At 36.5% G+C, this 19,576-nt stretch overlaps 1 protein-coding gene across 7 annotated transcripts in view; it reads right to left on the minus strand.

The window, feature by feature from the left end:
• RAPGEF2 (Rap guanine nucleotide exchange factor 2) overlaps positions 1-19,576 on the minus strand; it is a 183,001-nt gene that overhangs the window by 45,559 nt on the left and 117,866 nt on the right. The gene's annotated exons all lie outside the window — the stretch shown is intronic.

Genomic DNA, 19,576 nt, shown 5'->3' on the forward strand with positions numbered 1-19,576 from the left:
GGGGCAAATTACTCCTCTTCCCAAGAAGTCTGCATCTCACAGCCAGTTAATAAAAGTATGATAATGTATCAATTTTGGTGTGCAATAAATTATTTAATAATTAAAACCAAAAATCTTTGTTCATTAATTTTGTTTCAACTCAGACAAGGCAGATACTCTCATCTCTAAGGAGTTGTGTTTGTATGAAAAATGTCACATGCAGTGTGTTCACCCATGTCAATTATGAATGCTACCGTGGTGCTTGTTCTCCCTGGATGGAAATGGAAATAAGACCTCATTCAACATAAAGAGAGAATAAGCCAATCAGTATAAAAGGTTAGGAAAAAATGTCAACTCCAAGTTACAAGAGAGTGTGCTAGAAAAAATTATTAGCTCTATACAGCTAAAGATTTTACTGCTATTTGCCTTGTTTAGTTCTGTTTATGGAACATGCTCCAGAAAAGAACCATGGTTTTAGGATTTGCAGTGAAATTACAGACAACTGCAAACCTTAGTCTTATTTTGACTGACTGGTATTTCCTATTCTAATACATCTGACCAGGATTTCTTCATTATCACAGAATGACTGTATCAGTGATAGCAAAAATGGCTGCATTTTAAATAATTCTTTCCTAGTATTTTACTGGAAAGAGAAGCTAAAACCAGCAACCAAATACTAAAAATCCTAAAAAGCTACAGTAAGCCCAGAGCTAGATTTGATCTTCATCAACAAAGAAAAGGCAATTAAGAAAAGCAATACTCTAATACACACAGCCACGAATGCTGCCTCCAGAAAAATCTAGTTATACTCACTACTGTTAATGAGGTATCAGAAGGAGAAAATACAGCATTAGGGACTGCATTATAGTATCTGTTATCTTTGCTGTTTTACTTTTCAATCTGTAAGTCTGAATTATCACATAATAGAACCATATATACTGATATTCAGGCCACTATACTTTTTTTTTAATCCTTTTTGAGCCATTCTGCAAGTAAGTACATATTCCATAGGTAGAATGCAAGGGAAATGAATTGCCACAGCTTTTGCAATATGTTGCTGACTACTTCTCAAAGTAGTCTCTCATATTTGAAGCAGCCCACGTTCATTTCAAAGTAGAAATCCTACATATTAAGATACATGCACAAATTGTCTAAGATTCACACATTTAATGATAACTCACATAGATATATTTTGAGGGTTTTACCTTTTACAAAAGGTAATTATTGTAATCTCCAATAAATATCAACTCCATAGGGAACTGCATATGAACAGTGTGGCACCCAGCCAAACATGCTCAATTTTATAGTGCCCTGTAAATATCTCAATGTCATTAACAGCAGCATTTATTTTTTATCAATGCATTAAAAATTTTAAAGAACCTTTCATCAAAGCAAATCCAGTTAGTATGTTAAAAAGTTATATCAAGCTATGTTTAATATAATGATTGAACTCTGTTTTAAATGAACAGCAACGATTTATGTGTCACTACGGCGCATAAGGCAAAAGGAAGAGGCAAGGGATCCCACAATAACTGATGGAATACACTGCAAATAAAAGCAAGCCTTCTGAATCTTTTTGGCTGTAGACAATCAGCTGAATGCTTGGTGATTGCTGGTTTCAGAGTAACTCCTCAAGTCAAAGCCATGCTGCATGAGCTGGACTTGCCAAGTGGTGACAGAAGATCAGAAGCAGGCATTTTTCTTTAGGCAACCTAACTAGTCACTTTGATCCTAATCAAATAGGACTATTTACAAGCAGAAAGCACATGCTCATATCTTTGCAGAACACTACATCTCTGTGCTACATGCCTGAGAGCAGAATCCACTGCAACTGCCCTACCCCCCAAAGTTAAGGTGAGAGACTGCATGAAGAAAAAAATAAAATACAAAAATTAAATAAACTGAAATATTGAAACTGTAAACTTAATGAAGAATGGGTGTGAGAATTACATGCATTTCTATTTTAGTCACATCCTGCTGTTTAAAATACTTCACATTTGCATTGTACACAATGGAGAAAAAAGTAAAGCACCAATGGTAATGAAAACCCACATCTGTTTAAGTCTTATATAAAGTGTGGTGGGCTTGACACCAGATGCCCACCAAAGCCACTCTGTCACCTTCCTCAGCTGGACAGGGGAGAGCAAATACAATGAAAGGCTCATGATTAACGACAGAGACCCCTCACCAGCTACTATCATGGGCAAAACAGACCCTATTTGGGGACAAATTAACTGAATTTATTATCAGTGGGATAATGAGAAATAAACCCAAATCTTAATGACTTCCTCCCAGCCTTCCTTTCTTCCTAGGGTCAGCTCCACTCACAAATTCTCTACCTCCTCCCTTGCAGGGTAGTGGAAGGGCAGGGAATGGGAGCTGTGGTCAGTTCATCTCACATTGCTTCTACTGCTCCTCCCTCCTTGGGTGGAGGACTCTCACACTCTTCTCCTTCCAAAGCTCCAATATCACCTCCAAAGTGAGCCCTTCCCATGGGCTGCAGTTCACAAATTGCTCTGGGGTGGGTCCCCTCTAGGGTCACAAGTCCTGCTAGTAAACCTGTTTGAGTGTGGGCTCCTCTCCCCACAGGGTCACAAATCCCACCAGGAGCCTGCTCCAGTGTGGGCTTTCCACAGGCATCCACCTGCTCTGGTGTGGGTGTCCTCCAAAGGTTGCAGGTGGAATTCTACTTTCCTTTGGATCAAAATAGGCTGCAGAGGTACAGTTGCCTCACCATGATCTACACCACAGGCTGGGTAAATCTCTGCTGAGGCACCCAGAGCACCTCCTGCCCCTCCTTCTGCTCTGTCCTTGGTATCTGCAGGGCTGATACTGTCACATTCTCACTCCTCTCTTCTGTGGCTGCAATTGCACAGTTTTTGTTCCCCCCCCCTCCCTCCCCCTTTCTTAACTGTGTTATCCCATAGATGCTACCATCCATCACTGATGAGTTCAGCCTTGGCCAGTGGCAGGGCAGCCTTGGCACCAGCAGGGTTTGTCTCCATTAGACATGGGGGGAGCTTCTGGCAGCTTCTCAAAGAAGACAACCCTGTGGCTCCACACTATCAAAATCCTGCCACACAAACCCAATACCAGCCAAACCTTTTACTCTTGGAGCATAGCATTCGGTAAATGTTTTTCAGGTAAGCAGAACAAGGCCAAATGCAACATTCAACAACCAGCAAAAAGCTGTCTACCCCAAACCAGGATATTTACATCCAATTTCTTACTTGCAGTGGAACAGGATTAGAGAACACCAAGAAACCATGCTATTATAACTCAGTGAAAAAATTTCCTAGGAACCATCTCCAGGCAGTTAACTTCATGACAATAGGTATGTTTGCTTGCTGAGTATCACTTTATTATTAAATTATTAAGCACTCCATGTTTGTATTGAGCTATCATTCTGTTCTACAGTTTAGTACTGACTTTACTATTTAGTATAACAGTAAAAATAAAAGTCTTCTTGTTACATTTACATGGCTAGATCTAGCATATGCTACATCCACCAGACCACAAGCAGGATGAGAAAGCCTAAGGACCTGCCCCCTGCCTCAGAAACGCCACCTGTCACTGACACCACGACAAATGGCATCAGAACTGATTTCTCACTTTTATCTTGTTTTACATTTTCATTAAATGACATCTAGTTTTAAGAAGTCATTCAAAGTAATAAGGCTCAAAAGCAGCTTGTATATTTTATATAACTAGCACCGCACTTAAGTACAGCTCTGCTGAAGCCAACACCTACAATATTTCTTAACTTCATTACTGAACACTTTTAGTCATACCATCAGAAGGAACTGGCACACAGAGTACAAGCATAGCAGGGTAATTTAGAAAAATTAATGCATGATTTGTTCTTAAGTAAATATAGTTTCAAAACACAGTGTATGTACAGTAATTTAAATAATTAATAATCATTAGAAAGGTCAGAAACTGTCCTCATACCCTTGTCTCAAGCACAACCTTTGCAAGTGACCAACATTAAGGTGATATATGCATAGCTCTAAGCATGTGTAACAGGGACAAAAGTTTCTAGTACAAAACATGACCTGTTAAAATGGTTATGACCTAAGCCCTAGTCTTAATTTGACAGAGGTGAAAACACTATTTTATATTTATAATGCAAGCATACCTACATAAGTACACACATTTTTACAGATTGTACATGTGGAGAGAAACGAGAGTTAAAACAATACTTCTGGGGACTCCCCATTTTTACTTCTTGAAAACCCGAAACGAAAAGAAAACTTAAACAATTACTTGAAACTATCTTAAGGGCAAAGATATATATCCATTTAGATCTGTACAATACTATAAATCCTACCACATCTTCCCATCTTAAAAGCATCATTTTATTACTTCCACCCTCAAAGTGAGTCACCATGTTATGCATGCAAAACTAACAATTACTTTGTTCTGAATATGTTCCTCCCATTTTAAGAGCATTATTTTCTCCTACTCTACAATGTGCCTGTCATTATAACAAAAGTTATTTTCTACTCAAGGAATTTCTGGACTTATCTACGAATATAGTATTTTTAAAAAATATTAAATAAATTTTGAAAATGTTTATGGGACAAGACATTAAAATCCTTGGATACAGCATTAAAATGTATGAGAATAACAAAAAAAAAAGAAGTGGAATTACACCAAAACATTTTCTGTCTTTAAATAATTTTTTTTGAGGTTTTGTTTTTATTTTAATTATTTGGAATTTTATGGTTTTTTAAATGCAGTTATATGTGAAAACAAGTATAAATGCAATAACATGAAAAGACAAATGCAAGAGTGTCCTTTTAAATTGCCAGACGAATTCTACTTAGAAAGCTTCAATATACCACTCATTTTAAGGCAAAAAAAGCATACAAACAAAGTCTTCTACTGAAGGCTGCTCAGCACTTTATGAAAGATTTATAAAGCCTGCAAAGTGACTGAAGTACATTTGCAAAAAAGATGGGATTAAAGAGAGCAAAGGTGTAACATTCTGTTATTCAATTCCCAATGAACGATTGTATATGTAATTAAGTGTCACTGAGACAGGCTGAGCAAGTAGACATAAAACAACATAAACTATCACCTTTATAGCCTCTATTTCCACTTTCTGGAATTAAAGAAACACAAGCAAGTACTGATTCTTCAACCTCCAAGCACCTGAATCTGAACACTTATTCTATAGCAGCTCTTTACTAATGAAATAATAAAAGCTACTATACAATAAAAGCCACCATAATAAATATTTTTTTTTTTAAGTTTTTTATTCCTTTTAAAGATGACACACTTAGTCCCACAAACCTAAGTCAGTAAACTAAACTACAGTGAACTGATTTGGGGATTCTGGTCTTTTTTCATGAAGAGAGAACAATAGCAGGCAAATAAAAGCAATACTATGCCTTAGTCTTCCTCATTATTTTTTTCTCCACCCAAGAGAGAAATCCTAGAATTTTTATTGCACTACAAAAGTGTAGATCACAAAGGCAGTATTCTTCAGTATACTCTAAAATTATTAATACTTTATTTCAATATTTTATATAAACATTTTTTATATTAAGTGTTCATACATCTGTTGTATTTTGTATTTTAAAGCTATGCCTATATTTATGGTATTTAATAGGATAAGGAAGAAATATTTGTAATAATGCTGGGCATTCATCAACATGCTATTTCAACATAATTCTTTCACTAACCAAGAGAGACATCAAGGAAAACATTTTTATGGTTGAGTGATTTTAAACACAGCAGTAAATGTAAGTAATTACAGAACAATAAAGTAATTTCTATCGATTCTGTCTACAGACCTGATGCAGGCTGACATGCCCATGCAGAATTAAATTTAAACTAAAAGTGTAAACTATATGCAATTAAAATGAGGATGCAATTCCCGGGGAAGCAGGATTTTCTTCCACCTAGGAGTAGAAAAGATTGAGAAGCTTCTATATATTTTCTAAGAAAACTTCTGTAAGACTTAAATAAAAACCTCCTGGACTTGAATTATGTCTTCTGCACATATGTCTTCTTCACTTTACACAACAATACCTAATGTATTTTCAATCTCCAGGGTTTCCTCAAATAGACATCCTTTAGTGAAACTGTGAAACTTCACAGAGACCTAATCTTAAGAATATTCTTAACCTTGAATCCAGCACAGGACACAACCTGTGATCTGAAAATATTGCTGTAAAGCAATTGTTTGCATACAGAGCCCACAGCAGAACACCTCTAACAAAAAAACAAACTAAAAACAAAAAGAAGGAAAATAAAGTATTAGAAGGACCTTTCCCAGCTCTTAATTCTTTCATCCACTGATATTTTGCTATAGCTAGCCTCCCAAAAAAACTATTCAGAGGTTCAAGCTAATGCAATGGGAGCTGCTGGTCTCAGGAAGAAAGCAGGAGAGAGTGAATGCACAGGAACTTCTCTCTGCTTCCCTTACAAAACACACACTGACTGCCACTTACTGCACATCTCCTAGCTCTCAGCAGCTAATCCTATGAGCACGTCATGCATCGAATCCTTTGCTTGAAGGATTATTGACTTCTGCAGAGAGACAGGGGTGGTAAAATTTAAATGGGTGTCTGGGAAATGAAGAAAAAACAACTCTTTTTAAAAGAAAAGTAAGAAATACATCACTGAAACACATCCATTCTTATTTAATTCAACTACCTACTCTGTCCTATGTCCAAATGTGTTAGCATTTCTTCTTCCTTTTGGAAGTATTTGAATCAAAGATTCAAGGCAGCATTTCATATTCAAAAGTGCCTTCTTCAGAAAACCTGGCATAAACACTATTCCTTCAGGAAACACAAATGTCAACTTACTGGCAACAGATCAAATTAAGTCAGGGGAAAAAAAGAAAAACCTTTTTATACAAGTGTTTACAGCACCAGTGAACCCCAAATACGAAAGAAAAAACAGCAGGATGGATTTTAATTGAATCATGCTAAACTGAACTAAATAACATTAAACTGTTTTCCCGAGTTTTTCTCAGATTTCTGAAAATCTGAGCTCAAACATTTATAATATATTTATAATGAACAGTATATACATGCAAGATCAAAATACTTTTATTCAGCACTTACTCAGAAGCCTATCTCAAAAAATATCTGGTTATAGTGTAGCTTCTTCAACAAGAGATAATTCAGTACTTATAAAATATGGTTTTCAAGTTATAGTAGTTCTGCTGCAGGCATCAAGCTAAAAAGACTGTTCTACAACTGTTTTGACTGTGTATATACATTTAAGTACTAACAACTCTTTGACATCCTTAACCACATGTAGAAATGTGGTCAAAAGTTTTTTGTTCCAAACAGTGCAATGGAAGTTAAGCCTTCCAGAAGGGAGTTAAGTAGGATTTTCTAATTTCAAAATCTCCTTTTTTTTTTTTTGGTGTTTTTTGATTGGTTGGTTTTGGTTTTGCTTGGGTTTTTGCTTTTTTTGTTAAGTGTCTGGTATTTTATATTATTTTGATTGATTGATTTCATAAAGTGAACAGATTTAGGTCCAATCCTATTCTCAGTCTCTCTGAACTACTGTGAGTAGCAGAATCTCTGTCCCAGTGTATTATGTCTGCATATATCCCTATATCATAGGAGGCCCTGTTCCATAAGGGACACAGCCCATCACTCTTGGTAGCACCCTGATGTCCCACCAAGAACTTGCATTTAAGAGTGCTGACAGAGCCTGCACAGTCACACCCCCCCACAAACAGCTTCCCAATAGCACTGAATAAAATTGGGAATTCTTCTTATGGAAATCTACATAATGAAAACCAACAAGCAGGGACAGGCAGTCACTGATGACTGCTTTTTAAGTTGAAGGAAAGACTGTTCTGAGGCATTTCAATTGACTTCTGAAATACCTCTAGGGAAAAAGAGTAGAAAACTGAGCTCAGCCATTGAACTTCTGTAAAGGCTCCCCATTATTTAATATACATGGATGAGAAAATAATAAAGCTGGGTTTTGCAGAGATCTCTCTCTTGGGAATAACTGGTTTTCATACTAAGAAAATGCATGTTCTAGTTGACGTTTTTCCCACAGTAAGTATTTCTAAATACTTCCTTTTGTGGCTGTTTGGGTGCTTAATACACTGAGAGCTACTGCTGGTTTGGAAACTAAATGGCCTACTTTCAGGGCTTTTGGAGGCTTGTAAGGTTAAATTTTGAACTCTCTGGCCTATTATAACTAAGTGTGGGAGAGGAAGGAACAGAGAACCTGGTCACAAACTTAGTTTCCACAGGAAACCAGACAAAAGATTAATGCCTACGGAAATACAAGCAAAAAAAGTTGAAGAACACTTTATGTGGGCACATATGTTTACAGGAAATGTTAATTCAAACATTTTCAAAGCAGATGCTTTAAGTCCTGTGGAATACTTAAAATAAATAATAGAATGCTTCTGTATATCTCATATACAGACTCATTTTGGATTACTTACACAGCAGTCTCACAAGTGGATGTGGGGGATGCTAAAATGCAATTACACCAGCAGGGGTAAAAATGATGGCACCCAAACTCAGATTTTATTTTCAGCTTTAAAGCACTGCTCAGAATTGAAAACCACAACAGAAAAGTAAAGAGTTTAGCCCAAAGGTCAAAACATATATCCTGAGCACAATTTAAATGTTTAAAGCAATGACCTATGAAACACCTACAGTTCCAAGCATTGAAGCCTCCCCATCAGGCTGTTCCTACACCACACCATATATTGGTGGGGGGGTTTTTTATACCTGATCACAGAATGCTTCACAATTACAGCATTCTAGCCACTCTAACAAAGCTTAGTGAAGTTTTTTAAACATTCATGAAGTGACAGCTTAGTTTTGAACTGAAGCCTCTCAGTCTGAACTACTGCACTTAAATATTGAACTACATCACTGAATTTTACTGCTAACTTACAGTAGTAATGAAAAGTTAATTGATTATAGAAGAAAAGCAAATTAAGGGCTACTTCAGTTATATTTTTAAAGATGAGATATGAAAGATGGATATACAAAATATCTTAGATCTCCCCACTTTCCAAGTGGAGGAAAAAAATTGTTGGCATTGCTCTGAAAAAAGACACTGTTGATAGCAAGAGATGACCAGTAGGAAGATATGTGAAATCACACACTTTAAACAAAAATCAACAGCCTGGGAAATTCCCTGTCAGAAATGACTGTGAAAAAGTTTCCATGTATCAGCTGATCAGAAGGTGACTGAATAGTTCAGGTGATGCAGCAGAAGGAGAACCCAATCTGATCACAGCATGCATCCTCCAGAAATATAGTTCTGGGCTCATTTCCACGACCCCAGCAGAGACCTTATTTGGAAATGTTGCACACATTCCCAGCTGTGTTTTTTAAATAAAGATGGCTTAAAGCCATACACATACATAGAGTCAGAAAAAAACTATAGGATTATAAGAAGAAAAACTAATACTTGACAAAGTGCAGGAAGAGCACAGCTTTTTCAGCCCACACTGAGAGAAAGATCACTATGCAGAGATAGAAAGGAGGAAAAAGAAATATTTTCAGTAAAAGGCAATGCAGATGTAAAGCCTAATGAGCAGGAAGCAGAAAGAAGGCTGCTGTCTAATAAACCACAGAGATTCTCCAAGCCAGACTCCACAGGAGCTGTGGTAGAGAAGGCTTTCATACTGAAGCGAGTCAAAGTTATGAGTGTGCTGCACAAGTGTGTAATGTCAATGACCCAGAAAATTCTTTCCAGATCCATGTCACTAATCCAAGCAGAAAAATCTTAAGTAAGCCTGTTGTTTGATATACTTAGTGTTCAGAACCAGACCAACCAAGAGAGGAAGAAAAAATAAAAAATCCAACATGACTAACATAAAAACATCTTAGATGTTCTTATTGGTAGCTTCTTAGTAAATACCCAAGTACTCTGTACACTTCCAAAGAAAAAAATTTTAAAGATATAAATATTTAGGGACCTTCTATGCACAGACGCAAAAACTGAGTCCTTTCTCCAAAAAATACCTTATTAACTGAATGGAATTTGATGAAAATTTAAAGAGAGACATGACTATTCACAAGCAATTAAATGGAAAATTTGTTTGAAGTCTGATGGCTGCAGCCATGTCAATGCCACCCTTGGAGTTTTAAGTAAAGGATTTTCTTTGCTTTAGAGTATCAAGGAATAGTTCAGAGAAAAGTGGGTGGAAGTCTCCACTATTTTCCTTGACTGACAATGAAAGTTGCACACTTCTGCTTCACCTCAAACAAAAAAAAGGACACAAAGAATTGCAGTATTACAAATAACACACAAGTGGATATCAAAGCCCTTGCTAAAGTTTGTTTTTCCGAATATTTTGGTTAGAGTATTTTTTTAATAAAAAGAAAAATGTATATTGCCATAATCACTAGTCTTAACTTGCTAATTGCACAATACTGAGCATTTGAAACAATGTTACAATTTTTTTTTAAGTTGGACAAGTACAGGGCAATTAATTTTGATTGAAAATGGGGGCGATGTTATTTTCAAAGGTTAATTTCAAAATAAAGATTGCCTAAAAAGTCTTAAAAGCCTGTAGATAACACTACTCAATGCAAGGAGTAAAGACTTTTCATATTTGCATTATAAATAGTATAGTAGTCTTCCTATTTTTCTGGCTAATGAAGAAACAGTAAAGTAACAAGTTAAAATGTTTTTTAATGACAAGTATTTCCTTTTATACATGACTAATGTTGCAAAACCTTCAAATAGTATTACTTTACCCTAACTATAATTTTTTAATGCTACACTAACATGACTACTAATCAAACAGTTTTTTTACTTATTTTAGGAGTTTTGCAAGTGCAAATGTTCTAATGCCATGGCAATACACCACACCAGGGAATGTTGCTGTAACACCCCAAGCTTTGCTTGCTACTTTACTTTACACTTTTCCTCAGATGGTAGTCAAAGAAAATTAATGAAAATATTTTACTCTGACCCAAGTTTTTAAAACTGTATGTGCTGTCATACCATCCTGCATTCCTAATACCTTCACAGTTTCTATTCTGTCACACAGAGCAAGATTCCAACTTCTATGAACAACTCAGCTATTAAGTACTTTGGCCAGAAAACCTACTAGTGTGTGCTCACTGAGATCTTCAGAGGAGAAAAACTAAAGGATCATTTTTCTTCTTTTCATTAAGGAGTCTTTAGGAAGTGCTACAGTGCTCCCTAAATTCTGGAGCACAGTGCAGAAACAGCTGTGCAAAGCCATTTAAAATTATTTACATATATCAGCACAGACTCATTTTTTTATAGTAATATTATCTCAAATTTTGAAACAACCTGCAGAGCTTTTCTTTGTAGTCCAAGTGACATTTACTCAAAACTGTAATAACCAACACTAAACTTCATTAGCCTCCAACCTTGGCTATTTTTTTAATTGCCTATTTTTTACAAATGCCCACAACTACATTATAAGATAAGCAAAACAACAAGGTCCCATATGGATCCCATTATAATCAAGGCTGCTTTAGAATAAGCAGACATTGTCAACTGAAGCACCATGTTATTCTGCTTAAAATGCTGACATTCACATGTGACTTTCCTAAATTCACCTATTTGTGTCTGTGCAGGTGTGCACACAGTTCAAATTATCCTGTATGGTCCTGCCTTGTGTCAACAGCATCCTGAAAACACAACCCATGTAAAAACTGACATATTCTACTGACACCATGAAATGTTTTAGTGGTGCTTATTTAGGAAGAGATTTTTACATCACAGGTTCCCAAGCTGCAGAAAAATAAGCAGTACAGAAATCAGGTTGAAGTACCAAGACCAGTAACTGCAGCCTATTCTACAAACACGACCACGTGACATTCATCTTTTTTCTCCTGCCTACCAGAAGTTAAACACTGGAGTAGTTTTCATTTACATGATCAAGGTGGGTGCATTTACCTAAACTACTGCATTAGGTCACCTTACAATGACCAGAAAATTTGAGAGCCAAACCAACTGCTCATTTACAACAGCACTAAAAAGGTAGCAGCAGTTCGCTGTAACACATGGTGCAAGAGATTTAGAAAGTTACTTTCATAAAAGTGGTGCACATTTTAGTCATTACTACATTAAGCATGTTATCTCTGGATGCTCGACTAAATAAAACCCCAGCTGGAACATTGAACCTCCACTTAAAAAAAAAAACACTAAAAATAATCATGCTACTCAGGAATTCCTAAGTTTAGTTTTCCCTGGGTACCATCATCACAGAATGTACAATACTAATGGAAGTTGCAGGTGTAGGAGTGACATTTAACTGCCTAAACAACCTCTTCCTTCAACAGGAAATAAGTAGATAACTAGATTTTCTATATCCTACTGCTGACATGCACACCACTGTTTGGGAAACTCTACTTGAGCAACCATTTATTTAGGAAAAGCAGCTGTATTTTTCAGGGACCTTGAAAATATCTGCTACATGGAAATTTCTAAAAATCCTTTGCCCTGAAATGCAAGAAGTCTCTAATCTTCTCACAAGACACAAAGAACACCACCTCAAGAACAAAATTTTTAAAAATCCAAAACAAAGAACAAAAACAAACAAAACCACACCAATTAAAAAAAAAGAAAAAAAAAAAAAACCCAAAAAACTCCAACAACAACAATTTTATCAACTGTTGAGAACCTACTGATTTGAAAATGAGATAGACTGAATAGGACAGAAATTCTCAGTGTCAGACCATAGAAAATATTTGCAGAAGTCATACACTAACAGGCAAGGAGAGGTACACCTAAATACAGGTTTCTATAGTTATTAAAAGAAACTAATGCTGTTCTCATTTTAGTTTGCTTTTTCATCTGCTCCTACAACTGTGAACAACTTCAGTTTTAAAATAAAATATGAATCTTCTCTGCTGCTTAAAAAAAAAAAAAAATCCGGTGAACAACCATTTCCAGACACAGAGTTAATTATTTAAGTAGTACGTTTTACTAGGACACCAAAATCCATAAATTCATGCATTTTCCTTTTCCTCCTAGTTCCTTAAAAGTGAGAATAACAGAAAAAAAAATATTCTACATTATTTACATGTATTTCAAAAGCTAAAAAAAAATCTGTCTATAGCCAGTTACTTATTCAAATGTCAAAAAAGCTAGCTGAAAATCCACTGGTCAAGCAGGACTTTCAGCAGGTGAAGACTGAAAAGGTAAGCGAGACACCTCCAAGTCTAACATCTGACTTTCCTGAGCAACCTAGCCAAGAAAAGAGCTACTGCCTGCCAAAAATTTGGAGAATTCAGGTTCCTCTTCTTCCTAGTTTATCAGAATTACATTAAGATTTAGAGGTCAACCTGTACCTTGACTGGTGAAACAGCACAGGCAAAGAGTGATTGTTTTGAAGAGCCTTTATTTATCTCCTTACATGCATGGAAAAAAACACACACCCCCACCTCAAATGAAGAGCACAAAGAACTTACTTGGACTAAAATGAGAACAGGGCTGATGGTTCAGCAAACCTAGGATAGAGCTAAGAAATAATTCCCAAAATTCAGTTTAAATTTCACAAAATCGTGAATGATTTTTTTTTTCAACCATGACCCAGCACATGACAAACAATATCCTTCATCACCCCGTTTTCAAGCCATCAATCCTACTACCAATAGCAAATGTATGGCTCAGTTCTGTACCCGTGTTCTCTTTTTCAGAATTCCCCATGCTTTTTCAAATCATCCTGCATTAGACCTTCCTGACATTCAAGCAACCCCTACAGCATTTGGCAGGCTGGCAGGCACACAGCAGCAGATAGGCATTTAGGAAACAATGCCATGGATGGAGGCCTAAGAGCACAGCCCAGCTCCCATTCTTCTGGCTCTGCAGGAAGAACAGCAGCACGGAACAGTACAAGCCTATTTTTAACAATAAAACAAGCCAACATGACTACACACACAAAGGGAGACCCACAAAATGGGAACAACGTCATTTTTATGAAATCATTCTTCAGAGAAGGAATAAAAGAAGAAAGCTTTAAACCAATTCTTCTGACTTGCGAGGTCACGGTTTGGAGTCAAGCTATAAACTAATGAATCCCACCTAGTGTGTTTGTCCAAACGACCCAGCACACAGCACCTGTGCTTGCAAGGGAGTGGCAGGATGCAGTCAGACAAAATGAGGCAGTATTTATAGACTGAGTGAAAGAAATCCCAGGCTGAGGTATTTGACCATCAGGTTATTTTCTGGGTTTGCAGCATGATTCCTGGCTGTCCCAATGTCTCTGAAGATCAGTAACTACAGTTAGCAAGAGGATGTATTAGTGTCACCAAATGTTGGCACATGGTCACCAGCCAAGCCTGAGACAATTGAAATAAACAATCTACAGGTAGCAAGGGCTACATGGAGCTACATTTTATGGCATTTATTAGCTTGTTAACAGATCCTAAATGCACATATAATGTAAAACTTTGCTTTTCTCCACATTCTAACTCACAAGCCTGCTTTTCCTCTATTTTGAAAAGCAACTGGCTCTTGATCCATGCTGAAAAGCTGGAACTGAAAGAGAAGGCTGGTGTTGAACCAGTTTGCATATCCCCAGTCTAAAGGAGAATTGTCATCTCCATCTGCATCTAAGAGCTGGAAGTGCCATGGAGGTATGCATACATTTGAGTGTAGAAAGTCTCAACTGTTTTCACATTTAAAGCAAAATCTTTTTGACATTTTGTCAAATGGTTCAGAGCTTTCTGCTGTTTACAGAAGTCACTAAACAAATTCAGAACACATGTGAGGAAAAATCAGAAAACCCATTTGAATTAAAGGAAGGGTAGTCACACTCCATACACCACAAAGGACAGCAATTATTGAAATGGTAGCAGATCAAATTATTTTATGCCTTTTTAAGGTGTTCTAGACAGGGTTTAGAAGGAACATCATATTACTGGAGACATCAACTTGACTGCCTATAACTCAAGACTTGGGAAATGCTAGAAAACTACTCAGTCCAAGCTCTGAGGTTTAGCAAGCTACTTTCCATTTAGGAAAATTCTCTTTCATTTTTCATGAAAAGGGAACTAAACATGCGAGGATTTTGTGTTCCAATATCTGCAATGGAGACCAGTGATTGCAAAAGGACCTAAGGCCTTATTTTTAGCTTTTTGAGTAGCTTAAGGTTTAGGCCGAGTATAGAATGGCAGGTTAGCTGAACACCATGAACCAACGGGTTCATGGCAGCAAGCCTCATATTTGCAGTGAGAGCAACCCAAAAAGACAAATATAGCCTTTTGCCCAAAGAACCAACATCCTTGCTAATGGAATTAATAGAATCTTGCAGTCTAGTAACCAAGTCCAGCACCACAAGAGTAAATTACAAAGAACACACATACAGAATTCTCTATGTTCCAGTTATTTCACCAAATTTTGTGAACCTTCATGTTTACCTAGTAATAAATAAAATCAAATAAATTTAGGCAATAGCTGATCTCCATCCCTACACCACAGACTTATTAGGGACCAAGCAGCAGCACCACTTGGCAGGTACTATTACAATCTAAAGCTATTTACCTTTAACATCACCCACATAACAGCAATGCAATCCCATGTCCTTCATCTGTCCTCTAGTATCCTCATACAGAACAGGGGATTTGGAAGGAATTATAAACATTCCAATAAATTTTAGCTTCTGGGCACAGGATCAGCTTTCACAAGTAACCCACTGAGCAGAGACCCCTTCAGCACAGTTTATTCTTCTCCTGGTTCTCAACTGAATCATCACCATCTCAAAATGAACAGCAAAAAGACTACTGACAAGCTGACAAAACTGGAATAACCACCAACTATCCACTTCTGGGATACCATGTGAGTGCCAGGGTCATTTCTGTAACAGACAGATGGATTAAGCATGCAGAGGTCAGAATCCTAAAAAGACTGCAGAACTGCTGGATTTATGCCACACTTCTCTTGCTCTACAGCTTCCACATTCTTAAATCCAATATTGGCAATGAAGTGTGGTGGGTACGAGATTCTTTGGTCAAGGGTAAATCTCAAGACATTCATATTTCATGTTTCTCAAATCCTTAATATTAACCATATTTCTTAGACACTGGAAACACTGGTTCAGTATTACACCCACTAGCAAAGTCCTGAAATACCCTATCAAGTGGGATTTCTTCTCTTTCTAGTAGTATTACTTCTATTAATTTCAAATTTTAGAAAAAGCTACCAAGAATTAATCAGTAGTAGTACATAAAGAATTAGCAGTCTGGTCATATATCTGCTGTTGCAATTAAGGTATCAAAAATTGAAATAAGATTTTTAATAAAATCACCCTAAGGTCCTGAAAATCTTGACGCTATTTCAGTCAAGCAAAAATCACACCACTGTGTATTCAATGAGGGATTAGTAAAATTAGCTCAGTTTTCAAACATCAAGGATGATGTTAAGGGCTAATTTGTAGCAATTTAAAGCCTAGAATACAGCAAGGAATAAAAAAATATGCAAGACAATTGAAGAAAAACCAACTTCAAATAAGCTTTAAAAAAATTATACTTCAGAGTTTCCAGCACTAACATCATCATCCCATAGTGCTGATGGCCTGAACATAGCCTAAATATTTATACAATTCCAGTTTAAAATTTAGAAATCATTATTTCTAATGCTCATATTCTTAAATCATTCATTTTATCTTTTGATATTTCATTGATTTTGCAGACAACCTGTAAGTTTTCAAGTACAGAAGTATTTTGCAGATAAGCTTCAGGTCATGTTAGCAGCAGAATACAGGACATGAGACACCTCCCCTGTCTTTTTGCTGCTGGAGTCGTACTCACAGCAATCACAACTGCAGAAAAAAGCAGCACAACTCACAGCATTTACCAACCCTCTTATAAGATACATGTTTCTTTACATATCACTGAGATCCCCTGCCTTAGATAACTAAAAATTAAATTTCCCCAAAAATCTAACTTACTTCCTCTCACTGGACTATTTTAACCATTTTGTTCACTAATCTGTTGAGTTTACATCCCTTGGAAATGAAGTACCAGTATTAAGTATCACTGATTAAAACCCCTGAACCACTATTCAGCAAGGGGCTGCAATTATTTTGCAGGTGGACTAATGAACTTGAGATACTGAGGCACAGGATTTCCTTAGTTTTCTCAGTGCTTGCTTCTAGTTACAATGAACTTCAGGCTACTCATTGTGTATATTGTAAATGTCATATATACTTATTTTTAACTTAGGCTACTTAACACATTATCTCTGCTATTTAGAGTTTCTCTTCTTCCTATGCCTTTATTAACTCATAGAATCAGGAGCAAGTCAACACTATGTAAAGGGATTTAGGATTTTTTACTTCCTTTGATGTTTAGAATTTTTGGTTGCTTGGATAGTTTTTGGGTTTTTTGTTTTTTTTTTTTTTAATAATTGTTGGGTACCAGCAGCTCTCAATTTCAGCTAGATTTTCAGCACATCTGATGATCAGGCAGGAGTGCCAACAACTCAGTAATAATAAATAGCTTTAGTCTCTCAGTCTCAAATAGCATTTTGGAAGAAGCTGACTTTCCTTTTCAGGTTCACATCTGCATTGTGACTATAAATGCCATATTACAGTATGCACCATCAAAAGCATCACTCTGAAAACAATCCAACAGCACCACTATGTTTGGCCACTTTAGAATACAAACCACAGCCATAATACTGAATATGTTGTGAGGCCTGAAACTCTCTTACTTCATAAACATTCCAAAAAATGCCCTACTGTGCAATATTCTACATCAACTACCCACATTGACCTGAAAAAAATTTAGATGCTTCATTACACATAGATGGCAGCCTTTCTGGTATGCTTTTGAGGTTGTTTTTTTTTTTTTTTTTTTTCCCCTCTTCTCTCACTTTGAAATATGCTGTGCAATCCCCAGGCATTGAAGTCATAACAGAAAGATAGCAGGACATCCTCTATGTGCCAAGGATGTTCTCATTGCCATCTCTACAGGTCACTAAATGCATTCACAGTCATTCCTCTGAAATGACCCAAATTTTGCCATTTAGAAGCTTTTTGGGGAAATCTGCAGTGAAATGCTGTCCAGCAGAACAGGAATCTAGCCAGAGTCTACCACAGATCTCTGGTAAGATGCCAGGCAAGTCACTTAAAATCAACCTTTCATATGAAGATGAGGCTGTGATTGTCTGAACTGGGCCAATACAGAAAACTCAAGCAACAAAATCTATCCTCTGAAAGCTTATTTAGACCTTCCTAAGACCATCTTAAAATCTCAAAATTCTGCCCTTATGTTTTGCCAAAGATTTGCTTTAGCAGACCTTACTGAAAAATGTAGATAATTCCACCCCCACAATACTTTAATTATTTGACTGAACACTGTAGTTACAAGCATCTTGAAAAGCCACAGAAGAGAATAATATTTATGCTTTTCTCTTCCGAGTAAGACTTGAATAGTACACCATACACACAACCTTTTGAGCAATGAAGCTAGCCCAAAACATCAAACAGCTGCTCATTACAAAGCTATCCATCTTGAGATAAATCTTGCAGATGATACACGGTCGCGCAATTAAAGACTATCATAATGCACTTATAAAGAGGTGAAACACTATTTCTAATCACATGAAAAATCCACAACCCATTTATTGGCCTCCAGTGAGGAATTTTTTTTTTTTTTCAAATACTCTAATTAAAAGAAAAGGAATAATCGGAAGAGGCCAAACCAGAATCTGGTTTCAATAAGTGCTAAAAATAAAGGTGCCTAACAACAAAAGAAGATAATCTGTATCAAGTCCGAGAGCAATGTAATTCATCAAGATGAACAAAATCATAACTATCAGCAGCTGCTGCAGCTAACAGGTCACTACTACCTAGACAGAGCTTTTTCATGAATCTATTTTTTGCTCCAGAAACGTATATAGAAACAAGAAAAAGCTTAGCAACTCTAGCCATCTGATCACAACACCACACCTCTTTTCCTAACTTAGAAGAGCTGTGTGATGCTCACTCAAGTGATAAATAACTATATCACACTACATTTATTATATGAGTCAAGGAAAAATACTGATGATCTCTTCCAGTACCAGAAAATTATTTCTGGTATAGTTCTAGATTTCTTAGGAAAGCATGCCAACAGCATGCTTTACTACACATCCAAGTAAAATAAACATATTTGAACAATCCCCATTCAAGACTTTTCCTCAAAATATCATTCATTTCCTTCTCTTTCCTGGGAGGGAAGGGACCCCTAGCACATGGCCACAAATCTTTGTGAATTTAAATATGGTAAGAACAACCCAAACAATTGACTTACTGCTTCCAATAATTTTTAGTAATTCAAGACAGGTTGAGCACATCAAAGACTGCAGTGCCCATGATCCCTAAAGAAGTGTCGCTGTGCCAGCAATGAAACTTGTCCTTTTTTAGCAGACTTTATTTCAATTACACCTGAAGTAAAAATATACTGTCTTACAGGTTGTCCATAAGTCACTCCAATGTATTGTGCAATTCATGAGTTGTTAATCATTACACAGTCATACAAGAACTATGCATCTCAAGTCCCATTTTTACAGGTCATTATACCTGTCGATTTTTTAATTTTGTTTTTTTTAGTTGACCTTGAGTAAAGTTCCTATGAATAATAGATACAAAGAAAAAAGAGAAATTAGGTCAAAA

Source organism: Lonchura striata, chromosome 4, assembly GCF_046129695.1.
Source record: "Lonchura striata isolate bLonStr1 chromosome 4, bLonStr1.mat, whole genome shotgun sequence".
NCBI classification, from domain to species: domain Eukaryota; kingdom Metazoa; phylum Chordata; class Aves; order Passeriformes; family Estrildidae; genus Lonchura; species Lonchura striata.